Source organism: Podarcis raffonei, chromosome 2 (assembly GCF_027172205.1).
Source record: "Podarcis raffonei isolate rPodRaf1 chromosome 2, rPodRaf1.pri, whole genome shotgun sequence".
NCBI lineage: Eukaryota > Metazoa > Chordata > Lepidosauria > Squamata > Lacertidae > Podarcis > Podarcis raffonei.
The window spans coordinates 109,301,484-109,328,324 of record NC_070603.1 but is presented as its reverse complement, the minus strand read 5'-3'; the positions used below and the strand labels follow the sequence as shown (position 1 = coordinate 109,328,324).

General features: G+C 43.4%; 2 long non-coding RNA genes across 2 annotated transcripts; both read left to right on the top strand.

Moving 5' to 3' along the window:
* The first annotated feature begins 526 nt into the window (after nt 1-526).
* LOC128409619 (uncharacterized) lies at nt 527-2,317 on the top strand. The gene is made up of 3 exons (XR_008329280.1): nt 527-796; nt 1,627-1,734; nt 1,970-2,317. It is a non-coding gene; the product is annotated as an uncharacterized LOC128409619 (long non-coding RNA).
* A 12,935-nt stretch (nt 2,318-15,252) lies between these two features.
* On the top strand, nt 15,253-19,776 carry LOC128409618 (uncharacterized). The gene is made up of 3 exons (XR_008329279.1): nt 15,253-15,539; nt 16,997-17,107; nt 18,591-19,776. It is a non-coding gene; the product is annotated as an uncharacterized LOC128409618 (long non-coding RNA).
* The last annotated feature ends 7,065 nt before the right edge of the window (nt 19,777-26,841 follow it).

Below are 26,841 nucleotides of genomic sequence, written 5' to 3'. Positions count from 1 at the left end.
GACCACTAAGAGAGCAAAGGTTAGATAGAGGGCATGATGTTCAGACAGCTGTGGCTTGTCTGTGGGTGGAAGTGTGCTCCACACCCGGCAGGTGGAAGTGTGCTTCCCACCCGGTGATCATTCCTTCACCATGTATCACTCACGGAAGGTGGACAGAGAAACATACTTGTGCACACCTTTCATACTGCTGTGCGTAGCAACAGAATAAAAAAGTGAGCTCCTTCTAACAGAACTTTTTAGCAATGTGAATGATCAAGCCAGCATGCAGGCTATTTGACTATTAGTTCCTCAAAACATCTTCGTGTCACAATTGAAACCCAGAGCTGAACAGGAAACCCAATGAAAGGAGCAAGCAATTCTTCCACAAAAGATGAGATCTGGGACGTTCTGTGCAGCATTCAGCTGATCCCTCAGCCCATTTGGATTTGTCCTAACAACCAGCACTTTGTGCCTGAAATGGCCCAAGGCAACCATTGCCTTCATCCTTGCTATTCTTCACTGTCAACCCAGGATATTGCCAGAGGCTCCTTGGACCTTTAAAGGCCACCAGGATGAGGCAAGAAGTCAAGAAGGTTCCTTTCGGCCTTATATAATTGATGTCTTGAACTAGGCACCTCAAACTGCGCAGTGTCTGCCCTGAAAGCCTGCGATTTCTCAGCTGCTAGCCTTCCAAAGCTGTCTCTCCATACAAAAGGCATTCCAATGGAGCAGAGCTTGTTTCTTGGTAATCGAAGGCCACGTCTGCTTCAGGTCTGGCTGCTTACATTCTGTGTTCTGCTTTTGCTCAGGACTGGTGGTAAGTATTGCCCCCATTCCCCATCCCAAAATAGGTAAAACAAGAATAAGACACTGCTTTACATAGGTAAAACTATAGGTAAAATCTAGGAGCAACTGGTGGGGATGTACTTTGGGGCAAGAGTGGAATACATGCCTCCTAAAGTGGGGACGTGATAGTTCAGTGTTGGAGCACATGCCTTCCATTGAGAAAGCCCCTAGTCAATCCCCTACCTATCATCTCCAGGTGAACATTTCAGTGAGAAGAGAGTGGAGCATCCTGATAATGGGGCAAAATAGACAGGGCAGCTCCCTGTGTTTGTAGAAGTGAATCAAATTACCCATCTCTTGTATGTGTATAGCTGGGTAGATTCAGGGCTTATGCACACTGCTGCTCATCCTGTGCTTTTGAGGACAGAGCCAGGCAGTTTTCCATTTGCCTCACCACTTTCCTGAGGAAAACCCACTGTTTGTGGCTGAATCCAAGCACATCAAACCGCAGAAAACCCTACTGACGATTGTTTCGATTCAGCAGATCCAGTTCTTAAGGTGAAATCCTGTACCTTGGAGCCCATTTCAGGGGAGAGTTCAATTTCCCTTTTACCTGTGAAAGGAAGCTGCTTTTCTCCTGCCTCCTGATGAAAACATGAACACTGCAAGTTGCAGGACAGATTGTGCTATCTTTGGAAAAGAGGGTCTAGTTGTCTAGGTGGAAGGTGTTGCTAGTCTCAGGGCACAGGAGCTTGCCACAAACAATTTCCATCTCTTAATCTATACACAGAGATGCAAGTTTAGTTGGACATTGAATATTGATTGGTCCCTTCACAAACGAAATGCTGTCTGTTACAACAGGCGCTGTGAAATGCAGACTGTGCTCTTCAAAGGGGCCTGGCAAGCCATGCGAACCGAAGGAGAAGACATGTATGGGACCATTCTGCCTGAAGATAGAAATATTTTCAGGTAATAAAAAAATTGGACATGTATCTTTCATAAATGTTCATTTTATTTTAATGTTGACATTTTAGTAGTTTTAGCAAAATAAATTCAAAATTCTATTTAAGTGCATATTTTTAAATGAAGTTTAAAATGTGGGGAAAGCTTTTCTCTCTCTTGATATAGACTATGGACTAATTCAGTAAAATTCTCTTCATTCACTAGTTAGTATCAACCTAAGTACTTATCTATCTCTCTCCAGGACAAAATGGCAAATTGACTAATTACGTCAAAGAATGTGGTGAAGCCAGTTCGAAAAAACTCTGTGGGACAGAGGTGACATCGGGAGATAAAAAGAAAGTATCATGCTGTAATAGCGACTTATGTTTTGACTGATCTTACTATTCTATTCTAAAGTTGTTTTCGCCTATACATGTAAAAGGGTGGGTAACCAATCTTTCCCCTTTGATAGACATAATATTAGAACGTTTCATATCATTTCTTTCGATGGAGCCCAGGTCTTCCTCCTGCCATTGCAATTCAAATGACAGACAAAAGCCCCATGCAGACATTCTGATGCCACGTCTAATAATCACATTCAGGGGATGTTCCACACCCAACAGCCTCATCGTCCTCCACAAAATGGTGGCTGACTGTGTGACCTGGGGAGTCTTCTGTATTTGTGGAGGGCTGCCATATATCTTAGACCGATGATTTTCCAGCTCCCTAAGTGCATTGGGAAGCCTCCATGAGCACAGGAACCCCCCCAATTTGGCTATCCATACTTGTTAATCAAACAATCATTCAGTTCACAACTTCATTTCTCCTTCCTGCTCCCGTGCTCACTCATTTATGCACTCCTTCTCTGTCTGATATTTTGAAAAATAAGTTCCTCTTGCAAAAGTGCATAATTGACTTGGGTATTGGGGTGGAATGGGTCGTTTCTTGGAGAGTTGATGGACATGTACCAAGCAGTGATTTGCACTGTCTATAGGATTTGTGGGTCTCTTTATCACTCCCCATCCCTGCTTGAACTTGGCAAATCACAGAAGATGTTATCAAATACAATAACCTGTGCTAGGGATGGTGACAGTTCCTCTCTTCCTGGAGCTCATGGAACCCTGTACTTCCCAACATCTCCTTGGTTGGAGAACTCAAATGTTCTCTGTTCTCTTTCCTGAACATTGCCATATGACTGTAACATAGCAAAGATTTAAGTAGTTTAGACTGGTGGCAGTTCTAGGTGGCCAACCACGATAGCGTTCAATAATAATAGTTAAAATCACCGCTAGTTTTGCATGCAGTAATAATGCGAAAATAATAGTTTGTATTATTTGTTGTACCTTATGCATCAATTATTTCTTTCAATAAAATTTAAAAATGAAGTTGCGGTCTGTATTCTATTTTGGCTCCTGTGTAATTACTGTATCTTGATCACAAAAGAAATCACTGTACCTCATACTTTCCTTTCCTCAAAATTGAGGAAATCTTAATTATATGGGTCATATCCCATGTTATGCAACAGACTTCTGTGCTCAGCTGCATTTCCTTTCCCTCTCTGGGCCCCTCCAGCTTCCGGAAGACACAGGCAAGAATACGACAGGGCAGAACAAACAATGCAGATCCTCCATTCTGCATAACACTCTTGCATCGTATATGGCAGTGTTCAAATAGAATCCCATACACAAATCACATGAGCCCAGTCAGCATCTGGAAACATTAACATAACCATAGCATATTAGTCTGTTTCTCCAAGTCTTTGCACTCAGATTAAAAAGGGGGGGGGGCCTCAGTCAACTGACTAACCAGCCAACCTTCCTGTGTTGTTGTTGTTGTTTAGTTGTGTCCAACTCTTTGTGACCCCATGGACCAGAGCACGCCAGGCACTCCTGTCTTCTACTGCCTCCCACAGTTTGGTCAAACTCATGCTGGTAGCTTCAGCAACACTGTCCAACCATCTCGTCCTCTGTCGTCCCCTTCTCCTTGTGCCCTCCATCTTTCCCAACATCAGGGTCTTTTCCAGGGAGTCTTCTCTTCTTATGAGGTGGCCAAAGTATTGGAGCCTCAGCTTCACGATCTGTCCTTCCAGTGAGCACTCAGGGCTGATTTCCTGAGCCAACCTTCCACCTCTCCCCAATTAAAAGCATCAGCTCCTATTGGATGCTATCTGGCTCCAAGAAATATGAATTCTGTTCATGGGATTGCCAGGAATCAGAGTCTGTCTTGCAAGTCTGCTGTCTCTCCATGTCCCACATCTTTGAATAAAGTTGAAGATATGTGCAATATCAAAGGACCACTTATTTATGACTCATGGAGAACAGAAACACATGGCTGTGCACATCATTCATTCCACTATGAGCAGCAGTGAGATACAAAAGAAAGCTGCTAACACAATGATTCGGGAATATGGGCTGGCCAGAAGTCACCCATTGTGTATCATCTGCAGGCTGGTTGAGAGTTGCCTGCTCGGCACATCTTACTATTACAACTGAAACCTGGAGCTGAACAGAAAACCCTCATAAGATAGCATCAGGCATCCGCTGAGGTCCGCGACATTCTGTACTGCATGCAGCTGATTCCTCAGCACATTTGGATTTGTCCTAACAATCAGTACTTTATGCCTGAAAGGGCCCAAGACAACCATCGCCTTCACTCTCTGCTGCCCATCCGAGTGACCCAAGCATATTGCCAGAGGCTCCTTGGACCTTTCAAGGCCACCAGGATGAGGCAAGAAGCCAAGAGGGTTCCTCCCAGACTTATATAATGGATATCTTGAACCCGGCTCCTCAGACTGAACAGTGTGTTCCTGCCTGCCCTGAAAACCTGCGGTTTCTCAGCTGCTAGCCTTTGAAAGCTGTCTCACCATAAAAACGGCATTCCAATGGGGCAGGGCTTGTTTCTTGGTAATCGAAGGCCACGTCTGCTTCAGGTCTGGCTACTTACATTCTGTGTTCTGCTTTGCCTCAGGACTGGAGGTAAGTATTGCCTCCGTCCCCCAAATCCCCCAGGAGATTTAAAAGAAGAATAAGCCACTGTTTTAGATAGTTTGAATCTATTAGTAGCAGGAGAGAGATACTTTGGGGTGGTAGGGAGGAAATGCCTTCTGCCATAAGTTTGCAATAATTTAGTCAAAACAAAAAATTTTTTTTCTTCCAGTAGCACCTTAAAGACCAACTAAGTTAGTTCTTGGTATGAGCTTTCGTGTGCATGCACACTTCTTCAGATACACAGTGTGCATGCACACGAAAGCTCATACCAAGAACTAACTTAATTGGTCTTTAAGGTGCTACTGGAAGGAAAAAAAAATTTTGTTTTGACTATGGCAGACCAACACGGCTACCTTTCTGTAACAATAATTTAGTGTTATGGTACATGCTTTCATGCAGAAAGCTCCAGGTTAATCCCTTAGCATCTCCAGTCCAAAGGTTTCAGGAGAAGAGGGTGGGACATCTTGATACTCTGGGAACAATAATGGACAGCTGGCTTGAAATGCTGGAAGGCAGCTCTGTATGTATGTAGGAGTTAATCAGGCTGCCCAACGCCTGGTATATGTGTAGGACGCGGGTGGTGTTGTGGTCTAAGCCACTGAGCATCTTAGGTTTGCCGATTGGAAGGTTGGCGGTTTAAATCTTTGTGGTGGGTTGAGCTCCCATTGCTCTGTCCCAGGTGTTGCCAACCTAGCAGTTTAAAAACACACCAGTGCAAGTAGATAAATAGGGGTGAGATTAGAGCTCATTTCAGGACAGAGTTAAGCTTCCGTTGAGGGAGAAAGCTGCTTTTCTTCTGGGAGCGCCATCTTTGGAAAAAAGAGGATTCCCTTGTCTGGGTGGAATGTGTTGCTAGATTAAGGGCACAGGAGCATGCTATGAAACTGCATAGAGTTTTCTCATCCACAGAGATGTCAATTTTGTCCGACTTTCCATGGGGAGAAGAATCCTAATGCTCTAGGATCTATTCTGACAGCTATGTGTGCCCACAGCATTTTGGTGGGTTGGGATATTGAAAATCTTTTGGTCCCATCCCTAATTAAAGAAAGGGGTCTCGCTTGGTACTATGCTTTGCAGTACACCCAGGAAAGAAAATTGATATAAATGAGGAAAGTGGTAGGAGTCCCCGGGCTTCAGACTCCTTGTCTACCTCCTAATGAAGCCCCAGATTTGGTGACCGATGGGTGAAGGTGATGCTTTCATGGATAAACAGTAAAACAATTTTTTGTGCCTCCTACAGCAGATGCTGTAAAATGCAGAAAATGCATGCCAACAGGTCATGACAAGGCATGTGGATCAAAGGCGAAGACATGCGAGGGGCCATTCTGTGTAATGACAGAAAGATTGTCAGGTAAGGAGGCTTTTCTGTCTATCTTCCTCCTTTTTTATGATGTGACTAGGATTTGCCTCTTCTGTGCTCTGGTAACCTCTTCATTTCTCCGATGAAAATGGGAATATCCCATTCCACAATGGTAATTATACTATTTATACCGCACACATCTTACTGGGTTGCCCCAACTACTCTGGGCAGCTTCCAACATGCATAAAAACATAATAAAACATAAAACATTTTTTTTAAAAAAAAACTTCCCCATATAGGATTGCCTTCAGAATGCTTGGGAGTCCTCCATACTCTCCAACATTCCTCCAATGAAAATAGGCACATCCTAAGATAAAGTGGGGCATTCCAGAATCAAATCAGAAACCGGCTTCTCTAAATCAGGGACGTCCCTAGGAAATAGGGACACTTCCAGTGTCCGCTAGTTTAGACTACCGCAGTGCATTATACGTGGCGCTGCCTTTGAAGACAATTAGGAAAATGCAGCTGGTCCAGAATTCAGTGTGGGGATGTTTAGGATAGCTGGCAAGGAAATATTTCTTAAGTATTATCCTTCCTTTGCTCATGCTAGTGAGTGATGTAGCAGAGCAAATCCCCTTCTGTACTCATGGAAGCTAGTTGATAGATTCCTTTGAATCTCTACAAACTGACTAACCCAATGTGGTTTGCTCAGATGGATTATTTCTGGTGTCTCCTTTTCTCCCTCTTAAAATACAATAAATACTCACAAGTCTGACTTTAAAAGTCTAACAATAATTTTACTCACAAGTTGTTCACAGTACACATCCTGGAAGGCAGGCTTTAAGCTTCAGGTTACAAACATACAGCATGGCTTACATCCTTTGTGAGGATGGGCCCAAGTGCTGCTGGCTGAGAGCCAGCAGCCAAAAAATGGAGGGGACTGAACTGAGAGTTGAATCGAACAAAACTGAGACAAAATGGCTGCGTGACTCTCCCCATATGTATTGACCTCCTGGACCCTGCAATCATCCTCTGAGGCGCTTCTCCATGTGGTTCCTCTGCAGGAAGTCTGGAGGGTGGTAATACGAGAACAATCCATTTCTGAGGTGGCTCCCTATGTGTGGAATGCTCTCGCCAGAGAGGCTCTCCTGGCACCACTGTTATACAACTTTAGATGCCAAGCAAAAACATTCCCCTCCTCCCAGACCTTTGGCTAATTAAACAATCTATGGCCTTTAAAAATGTGGGGATTTTTTGTTTTGTTTTCATTTGCTATTGTGGTATGTATGTTTGTGTTTTTATATTGTAAGGCACTCAGTGATCTTTGGATGAAGGGTGGTATGCAGAGTTAATAAAGAATGAGCATGAGAATAAGAATAAGAATAATCATGAGCAGATCAGGATTAATGCTCAATAAATGGAAGAGCCCAAAGTTTTGCTAGTTCATAATAAAATTACTGTACATAATAAATTTACTACAGCAGTTCTGATTTTCTGGTCAGACTCTGAATTCTCTTGGTAATGTAAGGAGTAACATCTTTTAACAAATTGGTTCATGAACAAATTGACAGAGCTGTCCTTTCCTTGTCAAATATTGTGCATTGCTTGACAAGTGCAAAGTTGCAGCAGCAATATGAGAAACACTGGGCATTTCCAATGAATGGAGCATTAGAAAGCTTTTCCCCAACTCCATTTTGAACACATGGATTCAGTTGTGCAGGTGGGGACATTCATGGACATATCACTGCAAGACAGACTGTGCAACAGTCTTCAAGCAGTACTGGAAGAGCTGCTTCATTAGAGTCTTGAATGCCAGCTATAGTCTTATATTAACCTGCATTACGTAGAGGGACCTTGCTTAAGAAGATGAAATGTTGGAGAGGGACAGGAAAAGTGAGGTTTCTGCTTCAAGGAACTAACTGGCATGTCACTTGGAAAGTAGCCTATTTTTCAGTCTGAAGGAAAGGTATTTGGGATTTATCCTAGGCAACAGCGGTGAAGATTCTGAGATTTAAGGGTTTGTTTTATTTAGATATGTATTTTGCATATGTTTTAACTTTATTTTATTTTAATGTTGACTTTAGTAATTTTAGAAGGGGGGGAATCAGTTTTAGGTATGCATTTGTCAGTGGAGCTTGAAATGGAATTTATTTCAATGTGCTATGAGCTTTGTCTTTTCTTTTGGTATGAACTATGTGTTAGGATTGTCCTACTCATGTGTAGGACCCTGGTGGAGACACAGGCCCGACTGGCATGTTCTCTCCCTCCTGGTCTGTCGGGAGCTTCAAAAGCTTTCTCCAGCCCAAACATCACCATACCAAGTGGCATTAGCACGCTTAGGAACAGCAGGGTGTTAGCAGTTTGCTTAACAAACTCAGTAGCACAGCATTTTGGCTAAACTACTTTTATTTACAGATAATACACTTGGAGCATTCTGACTTAGCTCCTTCCTCTTTCTCATCAGACAGAAAAGAGAAAGAACAAAGGACAATAGTCCCACATCACGGAAACACAGTAACATACACATCCTGTCTCTGTCACTTCCCACACTGTGGAATGAAAACATACAACGTCATGTGATAGAAATCAATCCCATGACTGCAAACATGGAGCAGGAATCCTAACACTATGGACTCCACTCACCAGTTAGCATCAGCATAAGCACTTCTCTTTCTCTCGCCAGGTCAAAACCAAAACTTGAAGATCATGAAATTCTGTGGCAAAGCTGAGAATAAAAAGCTCTGTGGAACAGAAACGAAAAAGGGAGATAAACTTAAAGTACATTGCTGTGAAACCGACTTCTGTTTTGACTGATTTTACTGTTGTATTCTTGTATTGTTTTAACCCATCCAGAAACCTCATGGTAAAGGGTGGGTAGCCAATCTTTCTCCTTCTCTTTCACTTTCTCCTTTGAAAGACATAATATTAGAACATTTCATATCCTTTGCTTTTGATGGATGCCTGGTCTTCCTCCTGCAAACACAGAAAACACAGAAAAACACAGAAAAAACAGAGAGCAAACACAGAAAAGCAACAAACCCCAACCCGAGACTGTGATTCTACCACTGCAACCACTAGTACACTACTCACAATAATGGAAATATCAATAACACTAATAATAATAAATTTGTTCCCCAAATTTAGAGATCAATAATAATAGTTAAAATTACTGCTAGTTTTGCATGCAGAAAAAATGTGAGAATAATAGCTTGCAATATTTGTTGTACCTTACGCGACAATGCTTTCCTTCAATAAAGTTTAAAAATGAAGTTGTGGTCTGTGTTCTATTTTGGTTCCTGTGTAATTTTTGTATCTTGATCATACAAGAAATCCCTGTACCTTATATTTTCTGTTCCTGCCTATTTTAAAAGTATGGGCCATATTTCATGCTTTGCAACAGACTTCTGTGCTCAGCAGCAGTTCCTCTCCCTCTCCTGCTTTCCCTCCAGCTTCCGGCAAGCACAGACAAAAATACAACAATGCAGATCCTCCATTCTGCACAACACTCTTGCATCATATACGGCAGTCTTCAAATAGAATCCCAAACACAAATCACATGAGCCCAGTCAGCATCTGGAAATATTAACATAACCATAGCATGTTAGTATGTTTCTCCAAGTTTTTGCACTCAGATTCCAAAATAAAAGGGCCTCAGTCAACTGACTAACTAGCCAACCTTCCACCTCTCCCCAGTTACCACTGTAAGGTCACTGTTGTTTCTCTCTCCTGCAATTTTTACCCATATCCTCATAATCTGCTTTCCATGCTCCAATGTGCACATTTTTTACATATAATGCTGCTACTCTTCCCTTCCTGTTTGGTCTATTCCTTTTGTTTTGTTTTTTATAACTATTATATTGATTTTTACCATTTTTTTCCAAACATAACATCATTCTTAAATAACAAGAACAACAACATTTGGCTGTATAAGCCTGAGACTTCCCTTCCCTTCGGCTAATGGTCTATTCCTTTTGAACAGGTTATACCTCTCAATTCCTATGTTCCACTCATGAGACTCATCCCAATAGGTTTCAGTAATGCCTAGTAGGTAATATTTGCCATCCTGTATTAAAAGCTCCAATTTATCTTGCTTGTTTCCCATACTCTGTGCATTAGTATAGAGACAACTAAGACCATTAGTCGTTCCCTCCAGCTGCTTCCTTCTTTTGCTTGCTTGCCCTTTAGTAGGTTTCTGTTTCCTGTGCATCCATGAAGCACCAGCACCCAGCACAGATGACAAAGAACGTCATCTGTAAAGTTCTTTCCCTCCTTCTCAGGATCAAGTTTAAAGCTCTCCTGATCAGGTTCGCGAGGCTCTTAGCAAACATATTCTTGTGAGGTGCACTCTATCTCTTGCCACAAATCCTTCTTCAAGGAAGCAGAGATCACAGTCCAAGAAGCCACACCCTTCCTGATGACATCACCTCTGTAGTTTCATGGATCAGGGGAATGCTGTAGGTGTAATGTACCCTGATTTCAGTAATGCTTTTCAAAAAATCTCCAGTGATAGTTTTGTGGAGAAGTTGGTAAGATGTGGACTAGTCAATCAGCCCGCTACAAATTCACCTAAGCCCAAAGAACACTTACTAATATTTGGATTTCCATGGGCAAGATAAAGTGATTTAACAATTTTAAGAAGAAACTATTTTATTATTCTTTCTGGTTATGGGATCACTGGGAACAGCAAAATCTTATTATTATGGCACAAGGGGGATTCACATACACCCTTTAGTTCTGGGAAAATATGCCCCTAGGCCCTGATTGGCTGAGGGAAAATCTACTCTGGCATCAGGTGCTCATAGAAGCCTGGGACATTCCGTATAGCCCATTTTGATTTGTCTGAAAAATCAGTACATTATGCACCTGACATCTTAAGGAACTACTACCCACATCTTTGTTGCTCTTCAGTCCATCCCAGCATATTCACAGAGGCTTCACATGGGTGGCGCTGTGGTCTAAACCACGAAACCTCTTGGGCTTGCTGATCAGAAGGTTGGCGGTTCGAATCCGCATGACGGGGTGAGCTCCCATTGCTCTGTCCCAGCTCCTGCCAACCTAGCAATTTGAAAGCATGGCAGTGTAATCTCACTGCATACAAGTTGTACAAGTGACAATAAAGTATTTCAATTCAGTGCAAGTAGATAAATAGTTACTGATGTAGCAGGCAGGTAAATGGGGTTTCCATGCGCTCTGGTTTCCATCACAGTATCCTGTTGCTCCAAAAGCTGTTTAGTCATACAGGCCACATGACCCGGAAAACTGTCTGTGGACAAATGCCGGTTCCCTCGGCCTGAAAGCAAGATGAGTGCCGCAACCCCAAAGTACCTTTGACTGCACTTAACTGTCCAGGGGTCCTTTACCTTTTACCTTTGCACCGTTCAAGCTCACCAGCATGAGAGGAGAAACCAAGAAGGTTTCTCTTACCCTTATATAATAGAGGTCTTGTTAACTGAGAGAAACAGGTGTTCCTTCCCCGTTAGATACTATCAGGTGGCCACAGAGGTCCGAGACATTCTGTACAACATTTGGCTATTCCCTCAGTCCATCGGAATTTATCCTAACAATCAGCACATTATGCCCCCAATACTGAAAGGCAGCCACTCCCCACATCTTTGTTGTTCCTCAGACACCCCAGCATGTTGCCAGAGGCTTCTTGTACCCACCAACCACATCAGGATCAGGTGCCCTGAGATGCTAATAAGGTTCCTATTGGCTTTATACAATGGCTATGTTGAAGCTGGTTCCTCAAGCCAAGCAACTTGTTTTTCAGAAGCTGACCTGTTGCTACTAGTTTTTACCAGGTGTTTCTATCCAGAGCAAGATTGGCTATAGCTGTCAAAAGTCAAAGAACAGGTTCCAGCTTCTGCCCATAGATCTCTCAAGTGCAATACTTGACCTACTCCTCTGTAAGTGAAGAGTTGCCATTCACTCCTATCAGAGGAAAGACAGTGGTAGCAAAACTTGCCCTTCAACTGATGGTGGTAAATTGATACTTTACCACATGAATCAACTGAAGACATGTTAAATTGGCATCTATCACTAATGCTGTAGAGCCACAAATATCCATGAGGAGGCATATGAATGACATGGGTTCATAGAATCATAGAATCATAGAGTTGGAAGAGACCACAAGGGCCATCGAGTCCAACCCCCTGCCAAGCAGGAAACACCATCAGAGCACTCCTGACATATAGTTGTCAAGCCTCTGCTTAAAGACCTCCAAAGAAGGAGACTCCACCACACTCCTTGGCAGCAAATTCCACTGTCAAACAGCTCTTACTGTCAGGAAGTTCTTCCTAATGTTTAGGTGGAATCTTCTTTCTTGTAGTTTGGATCCATTGCTCCGTGTCCGCTTCTCTGGAGCAGCAGAAAACAACCTTTTTCCCTCCTCTATGTGACATCCTTTTATATATTTGAACATGGCTATCATATCACCCCTTAGCCTCCTCTTCTCCAGGCTAAACATGCCCAGTTCCCTTAGCCGTTCCTCATAAGGCATCGTTTCCAGGCCTTTGACCATTTTGGTTGCCCTCCTCTGGACACGTTCCAGTTTGTCAGTGTCCTTCTTGAACTGTGGTGCCCAGAACTGGACACAGTACTCCAGGTGAGGTGTGACCAGAGCAGAATACAGTGGCACTATTACTTCCCTTGATCTAGATGCTATACTCCTACTGATGCAGCCCAGAATTGCATTAGCTTTTTTAGCTGCCGCGTCACACTGTTGGCTCATGTCAAGTTTGTGGTCAACCAAGACTCCTAGATCCTTTTCACATGTACTGCTCTCAAGCCAGGTGTCACCCATCTTGTATTTGTGCCTCTCATTTTTTTTTGCCCAAGTGCAATACTTTACATTTCTCCCTGTTAAAATTCATCTTGTTTGTTTTGGCCCAGTTCTCTAATCTGTCAAGGTCGTTTTGAAGTGTGATCCTGTCCTCTGGGGTGTTAGCCACCCCTCCCAGTTTGGTGTCATCTGCAAATTTGATCAGGATGCCCTTGAGTCCATCATCCAAGTCGTTTATAAAGATGTTGAATAAGACCGGGCCCAAGACAGAACCCTGTGGCACCCCACTAGTCACTCTTCTCCAGGATGAAGAGGAACCATTGATGAGCACCCTTTGGGTTCGGTCAGTCAGCCAGTTACAAATCCACTGAGTGGTAGCATAGTCAAGATCGCATTTTACCAGCTTCTTTACAAGAATATCATGGGGCACCTTGTCAAATGCCTTGCTGAAATCAAGGTAGGCTACATCCACTGCATTCCCTTCATCTACCAGGCTTGTAATTCTGTCAAAAAACGAGATCAGGTTAGTCTGACATGACTTATTTTTCAGAAATCCATGCTGACTATTGGTGATCACAGCATTCCTTTCTAGGTGCTCACAGACTGTTTGCTTAATGATCTGCTCCAGAATCTTCCCTGGTATTGATGTCAGACTGACTGGGCGGTAATTATTTGGGTCCTCTCTTTTCCCCTTTTTGAAAATAGGGACAACATTTGCCCTCCTCGAGTCTGCCGGGACTTCGCCTGTTCTCCAGGAATTCTCAAAGATGACTGCCAGTGGTTCTGAAATCACATCTGCCAGTTCTTTTAATACTCTTGGATGCAGTTCATCTGGCCCTGGAGACTTGAATACATCTAGACTAGCCAAGTATTCTTGTACTATCTCTTTCGTTATTCTGGGCTGTGTTTCCTCTGCTGAATCATTTGCTCCAAATTCTTCAGGTCGGGCATTGTGTTCTTTATCGGAGAAGACTGAGGCAAAGAAGGCATTGAGGAGTTCAGCCCTTTCTGTGTCCCCTGTTTGCATTTCACCATCTTCTCCTCTGAGTGACCCCACTGCTTCTTTGTTCTTCCTTTTGCTACGAACATACCCATAAAAGCCTTTTTTGTTGCTTTTAACCTCTCTAGCAAGCCTGAGTTCATTCTGTGCTTTAGCTTTTCTGACTTTGTGTCTACACGTGCTGGCTATTTGTTTGAATTCCTCTTTGGTGGTTTCCTTTTCCATTTTTTGTACACATCCTTTTTTAATCTTAACTCAGTTAAAAGTTCTTTAGATAGCCACCCTGGCTTCTTTAGGCACCTTCCATGTTTCCGTCTCAATGGTATTGCCTGAAGTTGTGCTTTTACTATCTCCCTCTTAACAAACTCCCAGCCATCATGAACTCCCTTTCCTTTTAGTATTACTGTCCATGGGATCTCACCCAGCACTTCCCTAAGTTTTATGAAGTCGGCTTTCTTAAAGTCGAGAAATTGAGTCTTAGTATGCTTGGCTGCTCCTTTCCGCTGTATAGTAAACTTCAGAAGAGCATGATCACTCGCACCTAATGATCCTTCCACTTCTACCCCACTAACCAGGTCATCAACATTGGTTAGGACCAGATCTAAAATGGCTGTTCCTCTTGGCTGTTCACCTGCTTTGATTTCCGGGTCCTATGTCTTTGAACATTGTCTAAGTTGGATGCAATATTAAAGGACCATGGGAAGTGAAGGACACGAGGCAGGAGTTGGTAATGCAGGTGAGCTGTGCATAAGCAAGCTGCCAGCTAGCTCTGCCGAAGCTCTTTTTATTAGCACAATATGCAAAACCAGTTAGATAGATTTTGGACTGTGACCTTTACACATCTTCCAATCCTGAGATCGAGGGGTGGTACAAAGTTATTTTGGCACCTGTTTCCACCGCGTCATTTCCCCTTGAACCATGTATGACGAAGGAGACAAAGGTCACAGAGAGGGCACAGCAGACCACTAAGAGAGCAAAGGTTAGATAGAGGGCATGATGTTCAGACAGCTGAGGCCTGTCTGAGGGTGGAAGTGTGCTCCACACCCGGCAGGTGGAAGTGTGCTTCCCACCCGGTGATCATTCCTTCACCATGTATCACTCATGGAAGGTTGACAGAGAAACATACTTGTGCACACCTTTCATACTGCTGTGAGCAGCAACAGAATAAAAAAGTGAGCTCCTTCTAACAGAACATTTTAGCAATATGGTTGATCAAGCCAGAATGCAGGATATTTGAATATTGGTTCCTCAAAACATCTTCGTGTCACAATTGAAACCCAGAGCTGAACAGGAAACCCAATGAAAGGAGCAAGCAATTCTTCCACAAAAGATGAGATCTGGGACGTTCTGTGCAGCATTCAGCTGATCCCTCAGTCCATTTGGATTTGTCCTAACAACCAGCACTTTGTGCCTAAAATGGCCCAAGGCAACCACTGCCTTCATCCTTGCTATTCTTCACTGTCAACCCAGGATATTGCCAGAGGCTCCTTGGACCTTTCAAGGCCACCAGGATGAGGCAAGAAGCCAAGAAGGTTCCTTTCGGCCTTATATAATGGATGTCTTGAACTCGGTTCCTCAAACTGCGCAGTGTGTTCTTGTCTGCCCTGAAAGCCTGCGATTTCTCAGCTGCTAGTCTTCCAAAGCTGTCTCTCCATACAAAAGGCATTCCAATGGAGCAGAGCTTGTTTCTTGGTAATCGAAGGCCACGTCTGCTTCAGGTCTGGCTACTTACATTCTGCTTTCTTCTTTGCTTCGGGACTGGAGGTAAGTATTGCCCCCATCCCAGAAGAGGTAAAAGAAGAAGAAGCTACTGTTTTACATAGGTTGACTCTATTAGTAGCCGGAGAGATATACTTTGGGGTGGTAGGGGGGAAATGCCTTCTGCCATAGGTCTGCAATAATTCAGTGTTATTGTGCATGCTGTTCATGCAGAAAGCCCCAGGTTAATCCCTTAGCATCTCCAGTCGAAAAATTTAAGGAGAAGAGAGTCGGTACAATAATGGGGCAAAATGGACAGGTAGCTTGAAATGCTGGAAGGCAGCTCTGTATGTATGTATGTAGGAGTGAATCAGGCTGCCCAACATCTGGTATATTTGTAGGATGCGGGTAGTGTTGTGGTCTAAACCACTGAGCCTCTTGGGTTTGCCAATCGGAAGGTTGGCGGTTCAAATCCCCATGACGGGGTGAGCTCACGTTGCTCGGTCCCAACTCCTGCCGACTTAGCAGTTCAAAAGCATGCCAGTGCAAGTAGATAAATAGATACCACTTTGATGGAAAGGAAAATGGCATTTCCATGCGCTCTGGCTTCTGGCTTGCCATTCCGTTGCCACAGAAGTGGTTTAGTCCTGCTGGCCACATGACCCTGAAATCTGTCTGTGGACAAACGCCAGAAAGCGAGAAGAGCACCGTACCCCATCATCGCCTTTGAATCGACTTCACTGTCCAGGAGTCCTTTACCTTTTATATGTGTAGGGTTGGAGAGAAAATGTCTCATGTAACATTAAATACATTCTGCCATTAGTGCAAGGATTTGTGCCTTCACAATGGGACTTCCCTCCTCCTCCTGAGTAGGCCCTAAATCTATTCAGTGCATTCCCCAAACTGCCGGAGGAAAATTTGGGCATGATACGAAGCAGGCATTGGGGAGGAGTGAAAGGGAGAACTTCTGTTGCAAAGGCACAAATCCTTTCACTAACGTCATGAGTGCACTGAATATGACCAATGGGCGTATATTCCAGCTGTTTCTGCCAGGTCTAAAAGTGGAGCCCAATAGTTTAGAGCTCAATGGGAGCACCATCTTTGGAAAAAAGAGGATTCCCTTGTCTGGGCGGAATGTGTTGCTAGACAGGAGCATGCTATGAATCTGCATAGAGTTTCCCCATCCGCAGAGATGTAAATTTAGTCAGACTTTATGATGGGGGAAAAAATCCTACTGCTCTAGGATCTATTCTGACAGCTATGGGTGCCTATAGGATTTTATGGGTTGGGAGACTGAAAATCAATTTGTTCCTCCACAAATAAAAAAAAGGGGGTCTCACTTGGTACTATGCTTTGCAGTACATCCAGGAAAGAAAATTAATATAAATGAGGAAAGTGGTAGGAGTTCCTGGGGCTTCAGACCCCTCGTCTACCTCCTAATGAAGCCCCGGATTTAGTGACCGATGGGTGAAGGTGATGCTTTCAGGAAGAAACAATAAAACAAATTTTTGTGCCTCCTACAGCAGATGCTGTGAAATGCAGAAAATGCCTGTCAACTGGTCCTGGCAAGCCATGTAAACCAAAAGATTTGACATGTAATGGGCCATACTGTGTAATGACAGAAAGATTGGCAGGTAAGAAGGCTTTTCTGTGACTATGACTTGCCTATTCTATGCTCTGGTAACCTCTTCATTTCTCTGATGAAAATGGGAATATCCCATTCCACAATGGCAATTTTATTATTTATACCCCACACATCTTACTTGGTTGCCCCAGCCACTCTGAGAAGCTTCCAAAAGATATAAAAACATAATAAAACATTAAACATTTTAAAAACTTCCCTATACAGCAGGCTCGTCCAACTCTACAGAGACTGCGACTGAATTCCCTTGGTAATGTAAGGAGTAACTGTTAGGCAAACATTCTTTAAGAAACAGACAAAAGTTCCTGGAAGCTTTAAAGAGGGTTCCAGAATTTTCTTTAGTGTATAGTAGTGGTACTCTAGGCTCCATTGGTGTCAGGTGGAGGTGCAAATAAAGGGAGGAAGTTGCAGTTGCAATTTCTGCACCAGGAAATCACACACCATCAGTACGCATGCCAACAACGAGGTGGGAAGGAAGACAATATGTGCTGCTGATACTGTGAGTTTTGCTGAGTCAAGATTGTTAATTACTGGACTGAAATTATACTGTGCTGGAGAGATAAAGAAGGAATGTAAATAGCTTGTACATAAGAGTAACAGAAATGCTTGTGCAACCAGTCAAGCAATAAAGAAGCTCTTGACTGTGAATTTGAGTATGACTCCTGTTCTTGCCCTCTGCCTCTGGGGAAAACTCTGCTACAAACAGTAAGAGGTGGTTTTACCGAGGTGCCACCACACAAGCAGAAAAGCGCAGCAGAAGTGTGTGGGCGGTAATCTCTAATAGTAACACCTTTTAACAGAGTGGTTAATGGACAGATTGACAGAGCTGCTAAATATTGGGCATTGCTTGGCAAGTGCAAAGTTGCAGCAGCAATATGAAAATTACCAAGCATTTCCCATGAAAATAAGTATTAGAAAGCTTTTCCCCAGCTCCATTTTGCAGCTGGGGAGATTCATGGACATATCACTGCAAGGCAGACTGTGCAACAGTCTTCCAGCAGTACTGGAAGAGCTGCTTCATTAGAGTCTTAAATGCCAGCTATATTCTTATATTAAGCCATATTACGTAGAGGGACCTTGCTTAAGAAGATGAAATGTTGCCGAGGAACAAGGAAAGTAAGGTTTCTGCTTCAAGTAACTAACTGGCATGTCACTTGGAAAGTAGCCTTTTTTTCAGTCTGAAGGAAAGGTATTTGGGATTTATCTTAGACAACAGTGGCGGAAATTCTGAGATTTAAGGGTTTGTTTTATGTGGACATGTATTTTGCACATGTTTTAAATTTATTTTATTTTAATGTTGACACTTTAGTAGTTTTAGCATGGGGAAAAAAATCAGTTTTAGGTATGCATTTGTCAATGGAGCTTAAAATGGAGTTTATTTCAATGTGCTGTGAGCTTTGTCTCTTTTTTGGCATGAACTATGGACTCCACTCACTAGTTAGTATCAACATAAGGACTTCTCTTTCTCTCGCCAGGTCCAAATAAGCAGTTGCAGACCCTCAAATTTTGTGGCGAAGCTCAGTATAAAAAATTCTGCGGAACGAAAAAGGGAGATAAATTTAAAGTGCAATGCTGTGAAACTGACATGTGTTTTGACTGATTTTACTGTTCTATTCTTCTATTGTTTTAACCCATCCAGAAACCTCATGGTAAAGGGTGGGTAGCCAATCTTTCTCCTTCTCTTTCACTTTTCTCCTTTGAAAAACATAATATTAGAACATTTCATATCCTTTGCTTTTGACGGATGTCTGGTCTTCCTCCTGCCATTGCAATTCAAATGACAGAGCAAACACAGAAAAGGAACAAACCCCAATTGTCACAACTTTGGTTGTTTAGGCATTGGGTAGCCTTAGCCTTGGTTGGAGGGGGGGTTGTCCCCTGGCCTTCCACTCAAGAAATAGGGTATGCTGTTAAAGGGGTCCATGATGGAGTTGCTTCTGTCCATTTGCCCAGATGGGGGGAAGGGCTTGGGCCTCAGCGTTCCTAGGGGTGGGGATCCCTGCAGGGATCCCCCTCTTTGATGTAAGTCATGGGACTCCCCACTGCCGGGTTGACCCTGATGTCATTTCCGGTAGGCAGACCGGAAATAAATGCTTACCCAATGCCTATAGCCAAACCACTTCATCTGTAGTCAATAAAGTTGTGGCCTGATTTGATCTCATTCCACTGTGTGGCCTCCTTTATTGGTAGCTCACCTGAGCAGAGGAAGGGTGCACACCCTGGGCCTGTAGACTCCGGGAAGCTTCCAAGAGAATATAAAAATACATAAAACCATCTGACATTGAAAACTTCTCGATACAGGACTGCCTTCAAATGTCTCAAGGTCAGTCCTTAATTGCCTTGTTAGAGCATCCCAACCGATACTCACAGTCAGGATGGTCAGGGGGGAGGCTGGAGCCACTTCCATCCAGACTCTCCTAGGTCATGCCCATCAGATTCTTAATTCATCTCTTCCTGGAGCTCATGGGTCACTGTTCTTCCCAACCCCTCCCTGGTTGTAGAGCTCAAATGTTCTCTTTTCTCTTTCCTGACCTTTGCCATGTAATTGGAACATAGCAAGGCTTTTAAGTAGTTTGGACTGGAGGGAGTTTTAGGTGGCCAATCAAGATAGAGATCAATAATAATAGTTAAAATTACTGCTAATTTTGCATGCAGAAAAAATGCGAGAATAATAGCTTGCAATATTTGTTGTACCTTACGCGACAATGCTTTCCTTCAATAAAGTTGAAAAATGAAGTTGTGGTCTGTGTTCTATTTTGGTTCCTGTGTAATTTTTGTATCTTGATCACACAAGAAATCACTTGCCTTATATTTTCTGCTCCTCATGAGTGATGTGTTTATTGTGAGGCCTTATTATTTTGTTCTAATTCCTTTCTTTGATCTAACAACAAATGCCTATTTTAAAAGTATGGGCCATATCCCATGCTTTGCAACAGACTTCTGTGCTCAGCAGCACTTCCTCTCCCTCTCCTGCTTTCCCTCCAGCTTCCGGCAAGCACAGACAAAAATACAACAAAGCAGATCCTCCATTCTGCACAACACTCTTGCATCATAAATGACAGCTTTCAAATAGAATCCCATACACAAATCACATGAGCCCAGTTAGCATCTGGAAGTATTGACGTAACCGTACCATATTAGTATGTTTCTCCAAGTCTTTGCACTCAGATTCCAAAATAAAAGGGCCTCAGTCAACTGTTTAACCATCCAACCTTCCACCTCTCCCCAATTAAAAGCATCAGCTCCTATTGGATGCTATCTGGCTCCAAGAAATATGAATTCTGTTCATGGGATTGCCAGGAATCAGAGTCTGTCTTGCAAGCCTGCTGTCTCTCCATGTCCCACATCTTTGAGTAAAGTTGAAGATACATGCAATATGAAAGGACCACTTATTTATCACTCAAGGAGGACTGGCAGTAACACATGGCTGGGCATACCATTCATTCCGCTGCGAGCAGCAGTGAGATACAAAAGAAAGCTGCTAACACAATGATTCGGGAATATGGGCTGGCCAGAAGTCACCCATTGTGTATCATCTGCAGGCTGGTTGAGAGTTGCCTGCTCGGCACATCTTACTATTACAGCTGAAACCTGGAGCTGAACAGAAAACCCTCGTAAGATAGCATCAGGCATCCGCCACGGTCCGCGACATTCTGTACAGTATGCAGCTGATTTCTCAGCCCATTTGGGTTGTCCTAACAATCAGTACTTTATGCCTGAAAGGGCCCAAGACAACCATCGCCTTCACTCTCTGCTGCCCATCCGAGTGACCCAAACATATTGCCAGAGGCTCCTTGGACCTTTCAAGGCCACCAGGATGAGGCAGGAAGCCAAGAGGATTCCTCCCAGCCTTACATAATGGATGTCTTGAACCCGGCTCCTCAGACTGAACAGCGTGTTCCTGCCTGCCCTGGAAACCTGCGGTTTCTCAGCTGCTAGCCTTCCAAAGCTGTCTCTCCATACAACAGGCATTCCAATGGAGCAGAGCTTGTTTCTTGGTAATCGAAGGCCACGTCTGCTTCAGGTCTGGCTACTTACATTCTGCTTTCTTCTTTGCTTCAGGACTGGAGGTAAGTATTGCCCCCATCCCAGAAGAGGTAAAAGAAGAAGAAGCTACTGTTTTACATAGGTTGACTCTATTAGTAGCCGGAGAGATATACTTTGGGGTGGTAGGGCGGAAATGCCTTCTGCCATAGGTCTGCAATAATTCAGTGTTATTGTGCATGCTTTTCATGCAGAAAGCCCCAGGTTAATCCCTTAGCATCTCCAGTCGAAAAATTTAAGGAGAAGAGAGTCGGTACAATAATGGGGCAAAATGGACCGGTAGCTTGAAATGCTGGAAGGCAGCTCTGTATGTATGTATGTAGGAGTGAATCAGGCTGCCCAACATCTGGTATATTTGTAGGATGCGGGTAGTGTTGTGGTCTAAACCACTGAGCCTCTTGGGTTTGCCAGTCGGAAGGTTGGCGGTTCAAATCCCCATGACGGGGTGACCTCACGTTGCTCGGTCCCAACTCCTGCCGACTTAGCAGTTCAAAAGCATGCCAGTGCAAGTAGATAAATAGATACCACTTTGATGGGAAGGAAAATGGCATTTCCATGCGCTCTGGCTTCTGGCTTGCCATTCCGTTGCCACAGAAGTGGTTTAGTCCTGCTGGCCACATGGCCCTGAAATCTGTCTGTGGACAAACACCAGAAAGCGAGAAGAGCACCGTACCCCATCATCGCCTTTGAATCGACTTCACTGTCCAGGAGTCCTTTACCTTTTATATGTGTAGGGTTGGAGAGAAAATGTCTCATGTAACATTAAATACATTCTGCCATTAGTGCAAGGATTTGTGCCTTCACAATGGGACTTCCCTCCTCCTCCTGAGTGTGCCCTAAATCTATTCAGTGCATTCCCCAAACTGCCGGAGGTAAATTTGGGCATGATACGCAGCAGGCATTGGGGAGGAGTGAAAGGGAGAACTTCTGTTGCAAAGGCACAAATCCTTTCACTAACGTCATGAGTGCACTGAGTATTCATAGAACTTTGAAGTGTCAGGCATAGCTCTAATGGCTTTAGCCCAAACGTAGCAGAGTTTTCCTGCACAGCGAAGAAGCTAGTTGAGGTGGAAATGACTAGTCAGCTAGACTCAGAATAACTATTTACAGGATTTATTAAAAGGAAAAATAAAACCAGCAGAGTTTCTGCATACAAAGCAAAGCAAAATAAATCCTTTCTTTCTCTCTCTCTCTCTCTTAACCATACACAGCACTCCTACTCCTAACACACACCCAACCCACACTGTGCTAGCAACCCCTAGATAACAGAGTTGAGTGCTGGTCGTTAACCAATCAGAGTAAGTAGTTTCTAGGTCAAGCAGACCTGGGCTTTCTGCCAAGAGTAAATTGACACTGCCTTGAGTTAATTGTGTGAAGCCAGAATCTGTAAGTTTCCCATGAGAACCAATTAACAGAAACTGAACAAGTATGACCAATGGGCGTATATTCCAGCTTTTTCTGCCAGGTCTAAAAGTGGAGCCCAATAGTTTAGAGCTCTTTTCAGGACAGAGTTAAGCTTCAATTGAGGGAGGAAGCTGCTTTTCTTCTGGGAGCGCCATCTTTGGAAAAAAGAGGATTCCCTTGTCTGGGCGGAATGTGTTGCTAGACAAAGGGCCCAGGAGCATGCTGTGCATCTGCATAGAGTATCCCCATCTGCAGAGATGTAAATTTAGTCAGACTTTCTGATGGGGGAAAAAATCCTACTGCTCTAGGATCTATTCTGACAGCTATGGGTGCCTATAGGATTTTATGGGTTGGGAGACTGAAAATCAATTGGTTCCTCCACAAATAAAAAAAAGGGGGGTCTCACTTGGTACTATGCTTTGCAGTACACCCAGGAAAGAAAATTAATATAAATGAGGAAAGTGGTAGGAGTTCCTGGGGCTTCAGACCCCTCGTCTACCTCCTAATGAAGCCCCGGATTTAGTGACCGATGGGTGAAGGTGATGCTTTCAGGAAGAAACAATAAAACAAATTTTTGTGCCTCCTACAGCAGATGCTGTGAAATGCAGAAAATGCCTGTCAACTGGTCCTGGCAAGCCGTGTAAACCAAATGATTTGACATGTTCGGGGCTATTCTGTGTAATGACAGAAAGATTGGAAGGTAAGAAGGCTTTTCTGTGACTATGACTTGCCTATTCTATGCTCTGGTAACCTCTTCATTTCTCTGATGAAAATGGGAATATCCCATTCCACAATGGCAATTTTATTATTTATACACCACACATCTTACGGGGTTGCCCCAGCCACTCTGAGATGCTTCCAAAAGATATAAAAACATAATAAAACATTAAACATTTTAAAAACTTCCCTATACAGCAGGCTCGTCCAACTCTTATAGAGACTGCGACTGAATTCCCTTGGTAATGTAAGGAGTAACTGTTAGGCAAACATTCTTTAAGAAACAGACAAAAGTTCCTGGAAGCTTTAAAGAGGGTTCCAGAATTTTCTTTAGTGTATAGTAGTGGTACTCTAGGCTCCATTGGTGTCAGGTGGAGGTGCAATAAAGGAAGGAAGTTGCAGTTGCAATTTCTGCACCAGGAAATCACACACCATCAGTACGCATGCCAACAACGAGGTGGGAAGGAAGACAATATGTGCTGCTGATACTGTGAGTTTTGCTGTGTTAAGATTGTTAATTACTGGACTGAAATTATACTGTGCTGGAGAGATAAAGAAGCAATGTAAATAGCTTGTACATAAGAGTAACAGAAATGCTTGTGCAACCAGTCAAGCAATAAAGAAGCTCTTGACTGTGAATTTGAGTATGACTCCTGTTCTTGCCCTCTGCCTCTGGGGAAAACTCTGCTACAAACAGTAAGAAGTGGTTTTACCGAGGTGCCACCACACAAGCAGAAAAGCGCAGCAGAAGTGTGTGGGCGGTAATCTCTAATAGTAACACCTTTTAACAGAGTGGTTAATGGACAGATTGACAGAGCTGCCAAATATTGGGCATTGCTTGGCAAGTGCAAAGTTGCAGCAGCAATATGAAAAATACCAAGCATTTCCCATGAAAATAAGTATTAGAAAGCTTTTCCCCAGCTCCATTTTGCAGCTGGGGAGATTCATGGACATATCACTGCAAGGCAGACTGTGCAACAGTCTTCCAGCAGTACTGGAAGAGCTGCTTCATTAGAGTCTTAAATGCCAGCTATATTCTTATATTAAGCCATATTACGTAGAGGGACCTTGCTTAAGAAGATGAAATGTTGCCGAGGAACAAGGAAAGCAAGGTTTCTGCTTCAAGTAACTAACTGGCATGTCACTTGGAAAGTAGCCTATTTTTCAGTCTGAAGGAAAGGTATTTGGGATTTATTTTAGACAACAGTGGTGGAAATTCTGAGATTTAAGGGTTTGTTTTATGTGGACATGTATTTTGCGCATGTTTTAAATTTATTTTATTTTAATGTTGACACTTTAGTAGTTTTCCATGGGGAAAAAACAGTTTTAGGTATGCATTTGTCAATGGAGCTTAAAATGGAGTTTATTTCAATGTGCTGTGAGCTTTGTCTCTTTTTTGGTATGAACTATGGACTCCACTCACTAGTTAGTATCAACATAAGCACTTCTCTTTCTCTCGCCAGGTCCAAATAAGGAGTTGCGGACCTTCAAATTTTGTGGCGAAGCTCAGAATAAAAAATTCTGCGGAACGAAAAAGGGAGATAAATTTAAAGTACACTGCTGTGAAACTGACATGTGTTTTGACTGATTTTACTGTTCTATTCTTCTATTGTTTTAACCCATCCAGAAACCTCATGGTAAAGGGTGGGTAGCCAGTCTTTCTCCTTCTCTTTCACTTTCTCCTTTGAAAAACATAATATTAGAACATTTCATATCCTTTGCTTTTGACGGATGTCTGGTCTTCCTCCTGCCATTCCAATTCAAATGACAGAGGAAACACAGAAAAGCAACAAACCCCACCCCGAGACTGTGACTCTACCACTGCCTCCACTAGTACACCACTGGTGGTAATAGTAATAGTAGTAATAACCATAACCATAACACAATAATAATAATAAATTGTTCCCCACTCATCTTAAATGTGTAGCCCCAGATGTCTGTTTACCCCCTTTTAGGTACCCCCTTCGGCTCATACTCCTGGTTTGAAATCCTGCTCTTCATCAGCCTGCCAAATGGGCCAATTGCAGGCTGGTGTGGAGAGGGAACAATCAGGATTCCCTCAGGTCTACTCCGGGGGGATTTAAAACAGCCCACGCCAGCCCCCGATGTCTAGCATTCTTCGCAAAAACCGACCCATTTTGCATTTACAAATTGAATTGACCTTGCAATGGCTGCGGTGGTCGCTGTATTGTTGGTACCGGGTAGGAATTTGCCTACCTGGTGAATTGGCTATGATCTGGAGGTTTTGCCTAATGCTGTAGCAATCGTCACAACTTTGGCGGTTTAGGCGTTGGGTAGCCTTAGCCTTGGTTGGAGGGGGGGTTGTACCCTGGCCTTCCCCTCCAGAAATAGGGTATCCTGTTAAAGGGGTCTGTGATGGAGTTGCTTCTGTCCATTTGCCCAGATGGGGGGAGGGGCTTGGGCCTCAGCGTTCCTAGGGGTAGGGATCCCTGTGGAGATCCCCCTATTTGATGTAAGTCATGGGAATCTCCACTGCCAGGTTGACCCTGATGTCATTTCCGGTAGGCAGACCGGAAATAAATGCTTACACAATGCCTATAGGCAAACTACTTCATCTGTAGTCAATACAGTTGTGGCCTGATTTGATCTCATTCCACTGTGTGGCCTCCTTTATTGGTAGCTCACTTGAGCAGAGGAAGGGTGCACACCCTGGGCCTGTAGACTCTGGGAAGCTTCCAAGAGAATATAAAAATACATAAAACCACCTGACATTGAAAACTTCTCGATACAGGACTGCCTTCAAATGTCTCAAGGTCAGTCCTTAATTGCCTTGTTAGAGCATCCCAACCGATACTCACAGTCAGGATGGTCAGGGGGGAGGCTGGAGCCACTTCCATCCAGACTCTCCTAGGTCATGCCCATCAGATTCTTAATTCATCTCTTCCTGGAGCTCATGGGTCACTGTTCTTCCCAACCCCTCCCTGGTTGTAGAGCTCAAATGTTCTCTTTTCTCTTTCCTGACCTTTGCCATGTAATTGGAACATAGCAAGGCTTTTAAGTAGTTTGGACTGGAGGGAGTTTTAGGTGGCCAATCAAGATAGAGATCAATAATAATAGTTAAAATTACTGCTAATTTTGCATGCAGAACAAATGCAAGAAGAATAGCTTGCAATATTTGTTGTACCTTACGCGACAATGCTTTCCTTCAATAAAGTTGAAAAATGAAGTTGTGGTCTGTGTTCTATTTTGGTTCCTGTGTAATTTTTGTATCTTGATCACACAAGAAATCACTTGCCTTATATTTTCTGTTCCTCACGAATGATGTGTTTATTGTGAGGCCTTATTATTTTGTTCTAATTCCTTTCTTTGATCTAACAACAAATGCCTATTTTAAAAGTATGGGCCATATCCCATGCTTTGCAACAGACTTCTGTGCTCAGCAGCACTTCCTCTCCCTCTCCTGCTTTCCCTCCAGCTTCCGGCAAGCACAGACAAAAATACAACAAAGCAGATCCTCCATTCTGCACAACACTCTTGCATCATAAATGACAGTTTTCAAATAGAATCCCATACACAAATCACATGAGCCCAGTTAGCATC